We start from the raw sequence: 15159 nt of genomic DNA, 5'->3' as shown, positions 1-15159 counted from the left end.
TAGTTCACATCATCATCATCATCATCATCATCATCCACCGAGAGATACGGCTACCTGAAGACCCGCGTTTTCAGACACATGGGGGCTACATGTGAGCGCGAAGTGACCTTCATTCACGTATCTGCTTCCTTTCCACTATATTTACAGAATTCATGGTAAAGTGATAAATGTCCTTATACCTCTGGCCTGGAGCTAGGTGTTCCATATAGATTCTTTAAAAATGTGATTAATGCCTGCAAATCTGAACACTTTGAACACAGTATAGCTTATAGATCATTTATTCATGCCATAAATGGAAGTCTAAGGTTGGGAATGAAAGTAACAGTGTGGACACTGTGTACTTGAAAAGCTTATACAGTATGTTTCCAGGACAGTAGTACGACCTACACCACACAGCTGAAAACATGTACTATTGGATCAGTGTTCTTGTGGTCAGTCAGCCCATGACTCCATATCTGTGTGGTCTGTCCTAATAAAAGATGCATTTTCTGGAGTTAATAGCAGGAGAACTGCTGATGTTGCCTGGGGCTGTCTTGCATCCTCAAATTATGTACGATAGATAAAACATTTAGGCCTACTTGAGTAAAGATGCTTGCTCAGAAAATTAATATTGTTCTGGATCTTTCAGATAACTGGGCCAGCATCCCCAAGTCTTTTCAATCTGCACCATTCATACCTGGAGAGATTATTCAAAAACAGTTGTTTTCAAGCACATAATCTGGAGCAGAAGGAGGGGAACCTGATGGTTCTGATCCCAAGCATTGCTCTACTATTATTCCCAATGTTGAATAAATGTTTGCCTAACATATCTAGTAATATATCATTGACATTATGTGGACTGGCATGATGTTCAGATGCCTTTTGGTTCCAGGTACATTCTCTGCTCCAGAAGGCAAATGCAGAATTGATAGATCCTGGACTGGGCGATGCTGTAGATGCCAGAGATGGCTTTGCCAGGCAAGTTCACTTTCGTGGGAGGTGCCACGTTGGCTAAGGTGCCACATTGGCTAGAACCAGCCCTGGATAGACTGGTTTTAACTCTGCTAGTGAGCCCAACAGAAAGAACCTGGATCATATTATACCTGCTTGTCCTATGTTTAACATGCTTGTCTTGTCTTCTCCTTGGATGAGTGGTCAAGGATGTGACCTAATGACCTCAGATAGCCGGAGGTCTAATTGCCAGAAGATGCATGATCCCTGTTGTTTCTGTAGCTGCATTATGCCTGAGTTGCTTCAATTTGTATCAACTTCTAGAAGACAATTGCACCTTTTTCATGAGTAGATGGTAGAGATTGTGATGCTTGTGCAGTATCCGGTACGGAGGTCAGAGGTCAGGGATCACGCTCATAAATCCTTGATATGAAGTCTCTGGTGTTCCATGAGTCACCTAGGAGTAGGGATCCTATTAAAGAGTCTCTATCAGATCAAAATCAACCACTGAAACTAGATGTTAACTTTGCCTTGATGAAGACATTCAAACGACACTATAGAGTGTCAGATAATTATGAACACACACCTTTTCCGACTAACCATGGGCATGATGCAAGTTCAGTTTGCCAAAGAAAATGTTCACCCTCTGCTTCCACATTGTTAACATGACATCATGTTCCAGGAGTCAGCTGATTAGCTGTCCTTTGACAACTGAAAGACCTGAGTCCATTCCCGCCAATCAATCTATCAGAATCACTGCATTAATGTTCTTTGATAGGAATGTTGCAGCAGTTGCCGTGACGGAAGCTGCCGGAAGAAAGCCGGCAAATTTTATGCCGCATGTCCATCCGACGCACTGGCAGTGGTCGATGGGGATATGCTGGGGGCCTTTTCATCAGAGACGGCATGGAGTGATAGACAGATCCATTACGATGCAGTGGATTAGCGGGGAGCCGCCGAGTGTCTGGGCTCAGGACAGGATAAGGAATGGGCAGCTGAGCAGATGGCGGAACAGACTGATAGCCCCCTCTGTGCAAAGATGAATGAGCAATCGACGACATCCCACAGGAAGACGGAGCACCAGGACAGCCTAGGAAAAACCAACACATTGCTGTGGAGGATTTGCCGGCTTAACCTCTGACCTTCAGTTTTATTATTGAGTACAAAAGGAATTGTTCCATTTATGTAATAAAAAGAGACTTCTGTTGCTGTGGGATTGTCTTGAAGGTGAATTGTACCTCAATGTGTTTGTTTAGCACTGTGAATGTGGGTGGGGAATATAATGCATGTTTACATGTTCTCCCCATGTTTCCCCATGATTTCCCATGTTCTCCCCATGTTTCCCTGTGATTTCCCATGTTCTCCCCATGTTTTCTCATGTTCTTTCGTTTCCCCGTATTCTCCCCATGTTTCCCTGTGATTTCCCATAGTCATAATATTCTGGGTACTGGGTACCAAAGACATGCAGTTAGGCAAACTGGCATCTCTACATTTCTGACAGTCAAGTTTCACTCAAAAGGCAGGGCACAGCTACTGAAAATCATTTGTTTTTGAGAACTTAAAAACCCTAAGCAAATCTCCAAGATTCAAGAGGTTTATTCGTCATGTACATGGTTGTACACATACGACATGTAGAGAAATGTGACCCTGGTCACTCCAAGCAGCTGTGCATGATAAGAGAATAGGAATACTCTAGGTAATGGAGTAAGTATTATCTTGTGAACAAGGAAAAAGACAGAGTGCTGTGACAGATGGACTAAACCCTGCAGTTCGGATCGAAGATTATGGGCAGGGTAGCCAACTTGTGCCCTGAAATTGGGGAAACTCCTTCAGGACTGTTGGAGAAGCATTCCAGGTGGCTACATCCGGAAGCTGGCTGAAAGAATGACAAGAGTCTGCCTTGCTGTCATCAAAGCAGAAGGGGGCTATTTTGAAGAGTCTAAAATTTGAGAAAATTTTGGCTGTTACAATATTTGATATGTATGGCTTCAGTGCCTTGAGACCTTTTGCTATAAGGGGAATAACAAGTAAAATAGAGACAAATGCATCAATAACAGGTGTGTACAGACTTTGGGCTGCTACTGTATATCAGTGTGTGCCCTGTGGTGAACCAGCATCCCAATCAGGCTTCTCTCCAACGTCGTGCCTTGTGCCGCCAGGGACTCCCTGTGCCCTTGTCCTGCAGACGTAGCTGGAAGATTTATGCTTCATGAAGGTGTTTTACAGCTGGACTGTGAGCCACATTCTTATCCTAAGCCTTTAGCATACAGACAAGCCTAGACATACCCTATTGCATGAACACATTTGCCATACGGATGTAAATACTCAACGTCACATGCTGAAACATTTCAGCTGATGAGGAATTTTGAGAATACCAGTTACAAATATCTCCTTAAAATCTGGTTTCGCCTCTGGTGGCCTTTTTTTGCACTTTATTTTATTTTATCTTACCTTATGCTATTTCTTTTTGCCAATATACTTTTGCTCTCATGTTTACAAATCAATTCAAATGGGAACTAAATGAATCAAACATTCAACTGAATGAACAATCTTAACGTCGAGTGGATCTAACACAGCATGTGCCTTTATGGATGCCATTGTTATTAATTTTGTGAACATATTGATCATCTATTTGTTGAATGTGTAAACAGCTGGGTGGCATAGAGGCTCTCGATGTCGATCCCCAGCTTTGTGTGGAGATCACACGTTTCCCTCCATGTTTATTTGGGTTTCTTTCCACCCCTGAATGGTGTAATTTAGGTCAAATTAGGACTCAGATTCGCCCATAGCGTGTGACTCTGTATGATTGTGCGTACCCTGTCATGAACTGACATAGCGTTCTGAGTCTTTCTCTTTTGCTGTGACCCTGTATATGTAAACAAGAAATTCCAAGTTCTAATCGCACAGCAAGCAGGTCTACTGATTCACAACAAGGAGTGACCAGTTCCAAGACATCCTCCAAGACCAAAACCTAACCCCAGTGTGAAAACCAAAGGCAACGCACATGCAAAGTCCAAATCGCATTCAGCAAAAATCAGATTGGACTTCTGAATCCAGTAGAACTCAATCGTAAGCATAACAAGTCACCGGTTCCACAATGAAGAGGCTCATCTCTACCAAATAAGTTACAAATGATACATTTTTCTGGTTGTTAACGTTGGTTGTAATTGAATCCTGGTCATTACAGAACATGACACAGCATTGATACATATTGCATATCAATTCTGTGGTTTCTTTGGTCATGTTCTGTAGCTTAGCACTATGAAACATGTGCCAGGTGTACGTGTTTAGATCAGAAGTGGGGGTATGAGGGCATGCGCCTCATTTTAAAATGAAGAGGGACCATTTCCACTTCAAATAATCTTTCTGCGGGTGCTTTTTGAAGTTACCATTGCATATAATTCCGTTCCACCCTATTATGAGTGAGTTTATAGGGTGTGTTCAGATAGGAGATTCAACTGCTTTTCATGGGAGTGTGTGAGCCTTTCTATTCCACTTTTAAAAACATGTCCCATACAAGATAATTCAGGATAACTCCATATTGTAACAATAAGCATAGCAAGACCTAGCAGGGGCCAGGATTCTCAACCTGAAATGTCAAACTGTAAAAACATACTAAACTGCATGCTAGTTATTTTGGACAAAATCACAGAACTTGAAAGACATATTTAGGTACTTATTTTATCAGTTATGGTAACTGTTTCAGTTAAAATTGGCAATAAAGTCTTTAAAAAGATAAGGGCATTTTAGTCAATTCCCGTTTGTAAATATTTATCAGTCAGGCACGGAGGCCTCAGTGATTAGCAGTGTTTCCTCATATGTGTTTCCTTATGTGTTGGGGTTCAAATCCCTGCTCTGAAGGTGTGCAGTTTACATTTTTCCCCATGGTGCTTGAGTCTTCTCCTACTGTCCAAAAAGATGATGGTAGGTCTCTACATTTCCCACAGTGCGTGCACTCCGAGAGGGCCGGACATCCCTGCCAGGGTATCGGTATGTCTCTACATCTACCGCGGTGCGTGCACTCCGAGAGGGCTGGACATCCCTGCCAGGGTATTGTTGTGCCCTGTGCTTCTAGGAATTGCCTTTAGGTTCATCATAACCCTGAATGGTAAATTGGTTAGAAGATGGATGCATGTGGTAGACGGGAGATTACTAATCATGTCTATGCTCATGTCACACATGGACTGGAGTGTCCATCAGCCCGTGCCTTTGGCTAGAAATGGCCATAGGAGTCCCTGTGACCCTGACCAGGATAAGTGGTTGGGAGATGGATGGATGGATGGATAGGTGGATGGATGGAAGGATAGATATCTGCCCCCAGAAGATCACCCACCCCTGGAGGGAACCTATCAATCTCTGTTGGATCACACTGGGTGTTGCTTCTTTGCTTGTTCCTGTGTTTGTTCAAGGTCACCGGAGCCTGGATGTTTGATTGCTTGGTTCCCTCGTTATATGTGGATTGGCTCTGTTGCTTCGTGCCCGACTTCCCGATTAGATTATTCTCTGATGTGGTCCCTGCTTTCTCCTGTGCCACTTTGTCTATTCCAACTGTCTCACAGGCGATGCCATTGTCCTGCCAATACGGAGTATTAGGTGACCAGCTTGTCCCATTTCCATGGTCATTGTTCCTTATTTGGGGAACTTCACCAATAATTACATGCTGGGTCTGTTATTATTTTATTTTATATGTTTTTATTTTGAGTGATAGGCCTAATTTGTTGTGCATTCTTGTGCATAGCTGCTAAACAAGTGTCTCCCCAGTAAAGACAAGTGTCTCCCCAGTAAAGAATCAGGAATATAGTAAATTCATTTACCTGAATATCAAAATACTGCTATTTAAGCATCATTGTCAGTTTTTTTCGGTGGCAAATATTTCCATTAACACCCAGTAAGATGTGTAACTTCATTAACCACACAGATTGTTTTTAACCTCAGAAAAACACAGGTAGTTTCCAATTCACAATGCTGAACTGGTATTCAGCAGACAGTCCAGGTTTTTGCCCAATATGAACAATCAGTAACCAATTAAAATAGCATGTAAACCTACCCGTGATTGACAGCGCGAAAAGATTTCATTCACGAGCCATTAAAATCCCGTTTGCAATCGCTTGACATTTCTACAGAGCTGCTTTTGTGAATTAAAGTTTATAATTGGCTTAATACTTCATGCATTTGTAATGAAGAGTACGCATTTTCAATGGAAGCCTCTACCAGATAAATCCATACAAATATTTGTAGGAGTGATGAGTCACGTTCTGCTGACTATGGCTTCACGTTATTAACAAAGACTGCACACTGCAAGGTTTCTACCGAACGCTTACCACTGCATGACACATTAACTAAACTTCTGGTGCATTTTTTTTACTGTGACTGCTATCACCGGTTGCTTTTAAAACTTTGAACCTGGGTGGACATTTTTTAATGAATACGAACGTTTTAACGGGAACCAGGGAATTTCATTTGACAGCTGGTAATAAAGGAAAGTGATTGCATTTTGTCTGCCTTTAAATGGCTTTCGTTGCGCTTTATGATTTTGTTTTTGATGAAGGCACAGCAATTTGTCTCTGAAATTCCACTATGTGCCTCGTCTAAATGAACACGCTAGTCGACATAGAGGTGATCCGCGGGTGCCTTATAGTACCGCCGATGTCGTCATTCATTCCAGCTCCGATTTACTTTGCAGGGCTGAGCAATGGGCGATCTTATTGACGTCACTAAACACTGGAGGACACAGAACAATTTCCTGCAAATGACATTACTAGTAATGGCTACATTTCATACAAGTCACCGCATGTCCACAATATTGCATTTAATGGACCTGAGGCAACAGCACATAATGGTGTTTATCCAGATGCCAGATGCTAGATTTAATAATAATAACAATAACATATATTTCCTCCGACAGATAAACGGTACGCTTTTAACATTTTTCAAATATACATATTACCGCGATAATTAATTTTAAAGCTAAATACAAGATAACAACAATGAAATAAGAATATAGTATTATTATTAAAAAAAATCTAAAATTCTAAATTCTAGTCTATCATTCAACGTCCTCTGTAGTAATTGTCGTTTATAGGTAATAATTAAGATTTCGGGGTGGAAAACTATAGCAGAAAATAACCTGTAATAACAGCGCTCCTTGCTTTAAATGAAACGAGCATTTTAATTGGCCGCTGAAAATATGCATATTTTACTGTACTAGCATAGTTTTCTACGTTGTCTCTCTGATTGGTCGACGTGGGTAATCCGCGGCTTGTGATTGGCTGAACGTCGGGGCAGTGTAGTCCGTGACAGGAAGACCCTGCCGAACATGTAAATAATGATGGAAGCTGGTGGCTGTCTGCGTGATGCGAGTGCGGCCGTCTGTAATCGGACATATGTTGCCTCTCGGTAAAAAGCACGGGGGAGGAGATGAGATGCAGAAGTACACCTCGTGCCAGAAGGTAGGTGTTGCATTTTTTCGCGTTTTTATGGCATTTGACGTGAGATTTGGGCGCGGCCAGCCCGGCTGCACCGTGCACAAAAACACGGGGGCTGCGACTGATGCAGAATGAGAAAAAAAGCACGATGGCCGCAACCCGCATTTGCAAATAGGTGTTAATGGTCCATCGATGGTTTTTAAGTCTTGGACGTGACTGTCCATCCGTCAAGCACCAAGCATTGCTCACCCAGCTTGCAACATAAGATGAACTGGCTGCCTGCAGACAACCATTCCACGGCCGGCTGCACCCATCACTGAGAGATGCTGCTAGACACACAGATATTAGCCTCTGCTAAGTCAAAATGTATGCATTTCGTTAACTTTAAATGTAGGTTATCTGAATCAGTTATTAATTTGATGTGTTCAAGCATGCAATTCCCACACCCCTGTTGGAGACCCAGCTTCTGAAGTATCTGCCCCCTTTTTTCACATCGATCTTCAGTTACACAATTTGCTAATTTACTTGTTACATTTAGAGCGATTGTAGTTATTTTGTTTCTGATTCAGGATTTTATTTGCATACATCGCATCGCATTGGCGGAAAATATGTACCGAATACAAAAATAATTTCTTAATTCGTTACATGCAACTGAAACATATAAATATTTGTTTTTATTATTTGAATCAATAGCAGTTTTCTTTGAATGATTATGGGCGAGAATCACTGAGGTGAGGGTATTATCTTTACGCACAGGTCATTTCATTTATTAAAAGTTACAAAGTGATGTGTAACAGTTAACACGCATACTGCAACTTAAAGGGCTTTTGGTGCAAGTTAAAGTTTGTGTCCCAGTTGTGATTCGAATATAAAAGAAAATCTATTGAAAGAGGTAAACTGACCTGTCCATATTCAGTTTCCAAGAAACAGACGAAGCAATGTTCGTTACCGAAAATGCCCATATATTCTAGGATTGTGTTCTGCTTATATAGTGTTACTTACATTCAGATGAACAACCACCCCCCCCATTTTCTAATCCCCTATGTCCCACGAGATCTCGGGATTATAAATAGGAACGGAGTAGAGGGATTTACATTAAACCGAACAAAGCAGGTTTTTGTGTGATGACACATTGTGGAAGGTGGTCACGTTTCTAAAGCATTGCAGTTCAGTCTCTGGGCAGTGGGTGGCATAATCTTTAATGACTTGGGCTTGCTGACGGAAGTGCTTGGGAAGAACGCCGAATCCCAATTGCTTTTGTGAAATATGGCCCCGTGAAGTGCGATTACGTCATAAAAAATTGTGGTCACTCAGGAATCAGCAGAACCAAAGAGTATTGCCACTACTGCGTTACATTTTGCTGCTAACTGATGCTTTCATCCAAAGCCATGTAGGTCTAGGCCTTTATGCACCTGGCTATTTTACATGGGAACTTCAAAGGGAATAATATGCTCATTGGGCCTTCTGGGGAATTTGGACTATAGCTGCACCCCTCCCTGTACACTGTTTGCATGTATCTGTTACGTGTTTATACATTTTTAAAATACAGTTTCAGAAGTGTGTTTTATTGTGCATATGCATATAATGTGTAATATGTATTTTTTAAAATCCCACTTTAAAACGGCTTATCTGTTACTTCAGTGTATTCTGTTCTTATATAGTCTGGTTTTGAAAAGTCTGGCCCGATTAATGTAATTAAATGACAAACACGTGTTTTTATATGTCGACCCTGGTTATTTTAGGCTTTCATTTTACACCTGGGAGGTTGTGTGTGTAATCAGAGGTGATTCAGAGATTCATAACCACATGCTGATTTTCTTAACTTAGAAAGTGGAGAGACAGGCATCACAAGAGCAAAATACATGCAAATGTGTTTATAGATATTTGGTATGTGACTTTGCATAGATGTGAAATCCCTCTGAATTCCAGTAAATCACATGTATTTATCTTTCGGAAATAGCTGCATGCTTGACAACATGTAAGCACATGTAGGTCAAGAAGCAAGGTGCATCAGGGTGCATTGTGGGTAATTATGCAATAGTACTTTACATTCTGATATGTGGCACGCATAGAGGGAACCTTTATTGCCTGTACTTTTAAATAGATTTGTTGCAATCATAAAACACTGCTAAAACTTTGGGCCCTTGTTCCTTTTGAACAGAAGCAATTACGTTTACCTGAGACCAAAAGACAAAGTGTTGAAGCAGCACCGTAGCTGCACGCATGAGGCAGACAAATCCAGCAGAATATAACTCGGTGTTTCTTTGTTTTGCAGTATCAGCAACACTGTGATCAGTAAGCTTGTATAATCTAATCAGCTTACAAGCTGTTTTATGGATATCGAGCATTATCTCCATATCTAACAGAAGGACAGAAAGGGGTCTTAGTGTTTACCGTAACACAGAACCAAGCAGTCGTGCGGCAATGATACTGCTGTATTTCTGAGGAATGAGCACAGAAAACTAAAGAATGCAGGAGTTTTCCTCTCATACCTACATCTAGTCACCACTCTGCCTGTATGGAGGGCTTGTGTTGTCCCCCCCCCCCACTCCCAGCTGTTTATATGGGTAATTTTCCAGGTGGGGGTGCCCTGCCCCTGACATGTGATCCCCAAAAGAGGCTGTGGATCACCCTTGGCCTGTTTAGATAAGTCACTATCGGAGAAAGATGGATGGAAGTCTAACAGGAAGAGAAAGGGTGGAACCTGTTTCCTTTATATCCGTGTTTCCTCCAGAAGATTAATGTATTTAATGTATAGAATTTCACACAACTCAGAGGTTCACATTCAGCTGCTTTTGTTTAATTGCTGAAACTGAACTGAAAACAATGGAATGGCAGTTTTGATTTGTAGTGTGGAAAACCATTGAAGTAAAACTCGCTGTGGTCTAGTCCTACTGCATTTTCTGTTTGAGTTTACATGACACTAAACAAACATAGTTACATTATCTCGTTTGTATTGTTTGTCTAGTCTATGTCTACAGGTCATACTTTTGTGCATTTAATTATTGTGTTGTTCACGTTTATTCATATCAGTTAATTCATCCTTGATATTTGGGGAACGGGGGGGGGGGGGGGGGGTCGGGACAGTGACCAGGGTAATCCTGTGCATTGCCAAGTACTTGCTCCTTAATTGCCTCATTAAGGACCACAATTTCTCCTTTGTAACCGTAGGAACAATTTACAAAGTGGGAATTGGTCATTAGCAAGGGAATTGCAGAAAAACAATGAGACATCTGATCCCCAGAAACCTTGACGGTTTGGCTGTGTGGATGCTGGGCTGTGGTTAAAAGGGACAGACATCATCAGTAGCACTCAGAAAGACCCTGGCTACTCTGCACCAGGGCTGCCATCATTAGTTCACGTAGTTGATGAAGTTGACGCTGAAAATGCGTCAACATCAATATTTTAAATCGACACGTAGTTTTAAAAATTATTTTAATGAAACTACCGTTATGATTTCCAGAACGCATAAGTTCATTATAAGAAATGTTTTCCTTTAATATTACAATGTAACTATGGGAGTATGTTTATTATCATATAACCATAAAGTTCGATGGCAAACCTCAGCAGCAGTAGCACTATGCAGAAGCACCTGGAGAGGAAATGTGCAGGTGCTGTTCTGGAGGATGGACCACCAAAGTAGGCAAAACCACCTAGTGTTTTCTATTCATGTTCGTTAAACTACCATTGGTATGATGTTTAATACCTTTTGTCCTTGTGGGTACTAAATACACTCATTATTGAAGCCATAAAGTTGTCTGCCTGCTACCTTAGAAACTCCATCCGAATAAGTGTCTGAGAAAATATTTTGTCTAAAATCTGGGCTTATTCTGCGTTGGTTGATGGTGCCGTTGTGTGTTTGTGTGTGATGGGCTTGTTGAGAGCTTGAGCTTGTTATTGTAAACTAAAACTGAAACAAAAAATGGGCAGTAAATAATAATACAAAATAATTTGTGAACTGAATAAAAATGAGAACCATGTTTACCAAAAGAAAAAAACGTGTCGGACTTTAACCTGCAAAAGTACCACCACACCATCAACGTATTTTTACTTTGTTTAACCACAATGTCTCCTCTTCCAAAAGATGTTGTTGCTGATCTGTCCCGTTCTTCACCACCATTTCACTGCTATTTCTTGCATGATTCGCCAGAGCAGCCGCATGTGGCGTGCTCCGCTAACCGAATTTAATAAGCATAAGCATACAACGAATTTACGCAGGTGACAAATGACAAACTCATTCATAATTTAGGCAAACTACTCTCTGTTTATTGAATTGTGCCTGATGTTCATATACTGCTGAAAAGCCAGCGCCCTTTATCTAAAGCCCTGTAGTAACAATGAGTATGTTGTTGTCAAAATAAAATGAACTTAATTTAAATGGTCAACTTGATTTTCAGTAGGAACATTACTCATTTAGATTAATTGACCAATTGGTAAAATAGTTAGTGGCAGCCCTAAATCGCACTGTAGTATTAATATGGCCACACTGTCACTGTTACATGTCACTGTCACTGTTACATCTCTATCTTAGCCCATGGTGTAATGTAATGACTATGGGATTGGACTTACTGACCACTGTGGTATTGTTGTTGTTATTGTTGTTTATATTTACTCTGCTTTTTACTTCAATCATTGGTTTGAGGAGTTAACGTGCAATAAGAATTTCACTGCGTTTAGTACACATGACAAAAACTTTGAAATCAGACCCCCCCATATACTGTCCGTATGGTGCAATTTAAAAGTGTTTTCCTAGTTTCAAATACAGAAACTGCAGATCTGTCTGCACTGTCTTCTGACTTGCTGTGAACATAGATGTTTTTGCAGTAATGTCTTCCCTTAAGGAATAATAATCGATACTTTATTGATCCTCATGGGGAAATTGCCCTTATGGCGCCCTCAACTTGCTCTGTAGAGTAGACAGAGTAAGTTGTCTGCAAAGGGCTGGAGGTTAAGGGCCTTGCTTGAGGGCCTGCAGACGTGCTGAGGCTGGGTTTGAACCGGCAACCTTCTGATTACAGACACATAGGCTTAGCCCACTGAGCCACACACTCCCTCTGTGTTACTGTTGTCAAATTGGCACAGATGTGCAGCACAATCCACATTCATTGGCCTGGTTGGAGCACTGGCCGGGTTCACTGGCCAGGTTATAATTTCATTCATAATTTTAACACAGCAAATGTCTGTAGTGAATAAAGTAAACGGGAGTCCTATGGTACTGTGCAGTGACCCTCAGCCCCTTAGGCCAGTTGATTTTTTTTTCGTTTTAGTCCTTTGACTACATGCCTGGAACAGGTAAAAAAAAAAAGGGCATTATAATTAGCTAAAGAGTAAGACAAGGAGTTGATCTGCTGGAATGGAACAAAAATGTGGACTGGTTGGTGGGCCTCAGGACTGGAACCTGACTGAGACTGGTTGGGGCGCCTCAGGACTGGAACTTGAATGAGAGCAGAGCTCTCCTGTTTGCTTCGGGCTTCGCAGTGAGTTGGGATGGCAGCTTAAATGATCTGCATCCTTGGGGGCCTGATATAGTTCTCAGAATTCCTCGAGGCTGCTGAGCTTATTTCCTGTTGTAGGATTTCCTGTTGAATGTCTAGCAGGGTCTGCTTTACTGAGCCCAGATCGAAACTTCTGTCCTCATTGTCTACCTAAACCCCTCCTATAAACACTTTCACTTTGTTTTGCAATAATATGTTTGAGGGTTTCTCAGTTAGCCAAGCTTCATGAAGGGGAACAGGATGTTAAAGCCAGTGTTTCCCAGTCCGGTTCTCTTTCCCAGCTCTCGGTAGGGAGTTTGGAGGGAGCAAATATGTGGACCGTCTGTGGGTCCTTGAGGACTGCTCATGATATTAGCATCCTTGTAGAGGGGCTGGAGAACTGGGCTGCGATTGCCTGATAATGAACCTTACATAGATTTGCTCTAATTAATGACCAGCTGACAATCGATCAGCTGAGGACTTTAGAGGCAACCAGGAAGTGCAGCCGGCTAAGGTTGAAAGAAGGGGTCACTTTGTGTCCAAAAATTCAAGTATACTGTACCTTTCCTTAGATGGTCTGCATGTAAATGTGATTTAACAAATTCAAAATCTTACAAATTTAGAGGAATAAAGTAATCATTATTATTATTATTATTATTATACTTCAGAGTAGTGTGTGATTTTACTGACCCAGGTAAGATTAGCTTGCAGAGGAAAGGTAGTTGAGTGAGGCGTTTGGTCAAGTGTGCTGGGAGTGGGTGAAAAGGACGTTGAATTAAAGAAAGAGCTTAGGGCTATAAGCTGTTGGCTACGTGCTGTGGACTGTGGGCTAAGGGCTGTGGGCTGTGAGCTAAGGGCTAAGTGTTCTGGGTTTGTGAGCTAAGGGCTGTGAGCTAAGGGTTGTGGGCTACTTGCTGTGAACTGTGGGCTAAGGGCTATGGGCTGTGGGCTACTTGCTGTGGACTGTGGGCTAAGGGCTGTGGGCTGCGTGCTGTGGACTGTGGGCTAAGGGCTAATGGCTAAGGGCTATGGGCTGTGGGCTACTTGCTGTGGACTGTGGGCTAACGGCTAAGGGTTATGGGCTGTGGGCTGCTTGCTGTGGACTGTGGGCTAAGGGCTAATGGCTAAGGGCTATGGGCTGTGGACTACTTGCTGTGGACTGTGGGCTAACGGCTAAGGGCTATGGGCTGTGGGCTGCTTGCTGTGGACTGTGGGCTAAGGGCTATGGGCTGTGGGCTACTTGCTGTGACTGTGGGCTAAGGGCTGTGGGCTGCGTGCTGTGGACTGTGGGCTAAGGGCTAATGGCTAAGGGCTATGGGCTGTAGGCTACTTGCTGTGGACTGTGGGCTAACGGCTATGGGCTATGGGCTGTGGGCTGCTTGCTGTGGACTGTGGGCTAAGGGCTAATGGCTAAGGGCTGTGAGCTAAAGGCTGTGAGCTATGGGCTATGGGCTACATGCTGTGGGCTATGTACTGTGGACTGTGGGCTAAGGGCTAATGGCTAATGGCTAAGGGCTGTGAGCTAAGGGCTAAGGGTCACTGACATGATGATCGTAATTGAATTTAATTGTGAGACCAGTGAAGATGCACAGCCCTCGTATCGGTGCATCCCTATGTCTAATTTTGCGAAAATGGTCTTTTTAGAGCAATTCTTTAAGAATTAATTTATTGTGTAGATTAAGGTCAAATATTAACAAAGGTCAATGTTAAACGATGATTTTTAAAAAATGTAACCAACAAATAAGAGTTTACTGAAGTGTACTTGGAACATAAGTTTCTGTTCAACAAAATCAATCATGCAGTCCCACATAAACCATAACACAACACTGACTATCAGTAATCTATTTTGAACTAGGTTTTGTTACCGAAATCATGATTAATTTATGAGTGGGTGCACAAAAAAACTTGTGCAACGATCAACCCATCAGTTAAATATGGCTCACAAGAGGACTACATATTTAACTACAGTGGAACACAGAAAATGTGAAGAATTCATAAGTACAGTATTGTGAAGAGTAACACCGAAAGGCATGATTGCTGACAGTTTAAATCAGGGGTGGCCAATCTTATCCGCAAAGGGCCGCTGTGTAAGCCAGTTTTCGCTGCAACTCCCTAATTAGATTACTAATTAGAGGACTGATTGGCTGAAGAGTCCTCACACCTGGGTTTGAACAGCTGGCCTACAGGTTATCCCAAAAAGCTGCATACACACCGGCACTTTGCGGATAAGATTGGCCACCCCTGGTTTAAATGCACACATGCAGTTTGATTGTTGTTAAGAAAATCTCCAAAATGGTCTTAATTTCCAAATAGTGTTTTGTGGTTTTCAA

The 15159-nt window shown here is 42.0% G+C and overlaps 1 protein-coding gene across 10 annotated transcripts in view; it reads left to right on the top strand.

Annotated features, from left to right (window-relative positions):
- The first annotated feature begins 7235 nt into the window (after window positions 1-7235).
- Window positions 7236-15159, top strand: part of kiaa1109 (KIAA1109 ortholog) — a 102183-nt gene continuing 94259 nt past the window's right edge. For all 10 annotated transcript variants that reach the window (XM_072707738.1, XM_072707740.1, XM_072707732.1 and 7 more), the window contains exon 1: window positions 7236-7379. The gene's annotated coding sequence lies outside the window, so the exon portion shown is untranslated. The remainder of the gene's footprint in view (window positions 7380-15159) is intronic.

This window comes from Paramormyrops kingsleyae, chromosome 25 (assembly GCF_048594095.1).
Source record: "Paramormyrops kingsleyae isolate MSU_618 chromosome 25, PKINGS_0.4, whole genome shotgun sequence".
Taxonomy (NCBI): domain Eukaryota; kingdom Metazoa; phylum Chordata; class Actinopteri; order Osteoglossiformes; family Mormyridae; genus Paramormyrops; species Paramormyrops kingsleyae.
Note: the sequence above shows the minus strand (reverse complement) of the source record. Positions and strands in the feature narration are given on the sequence as shown.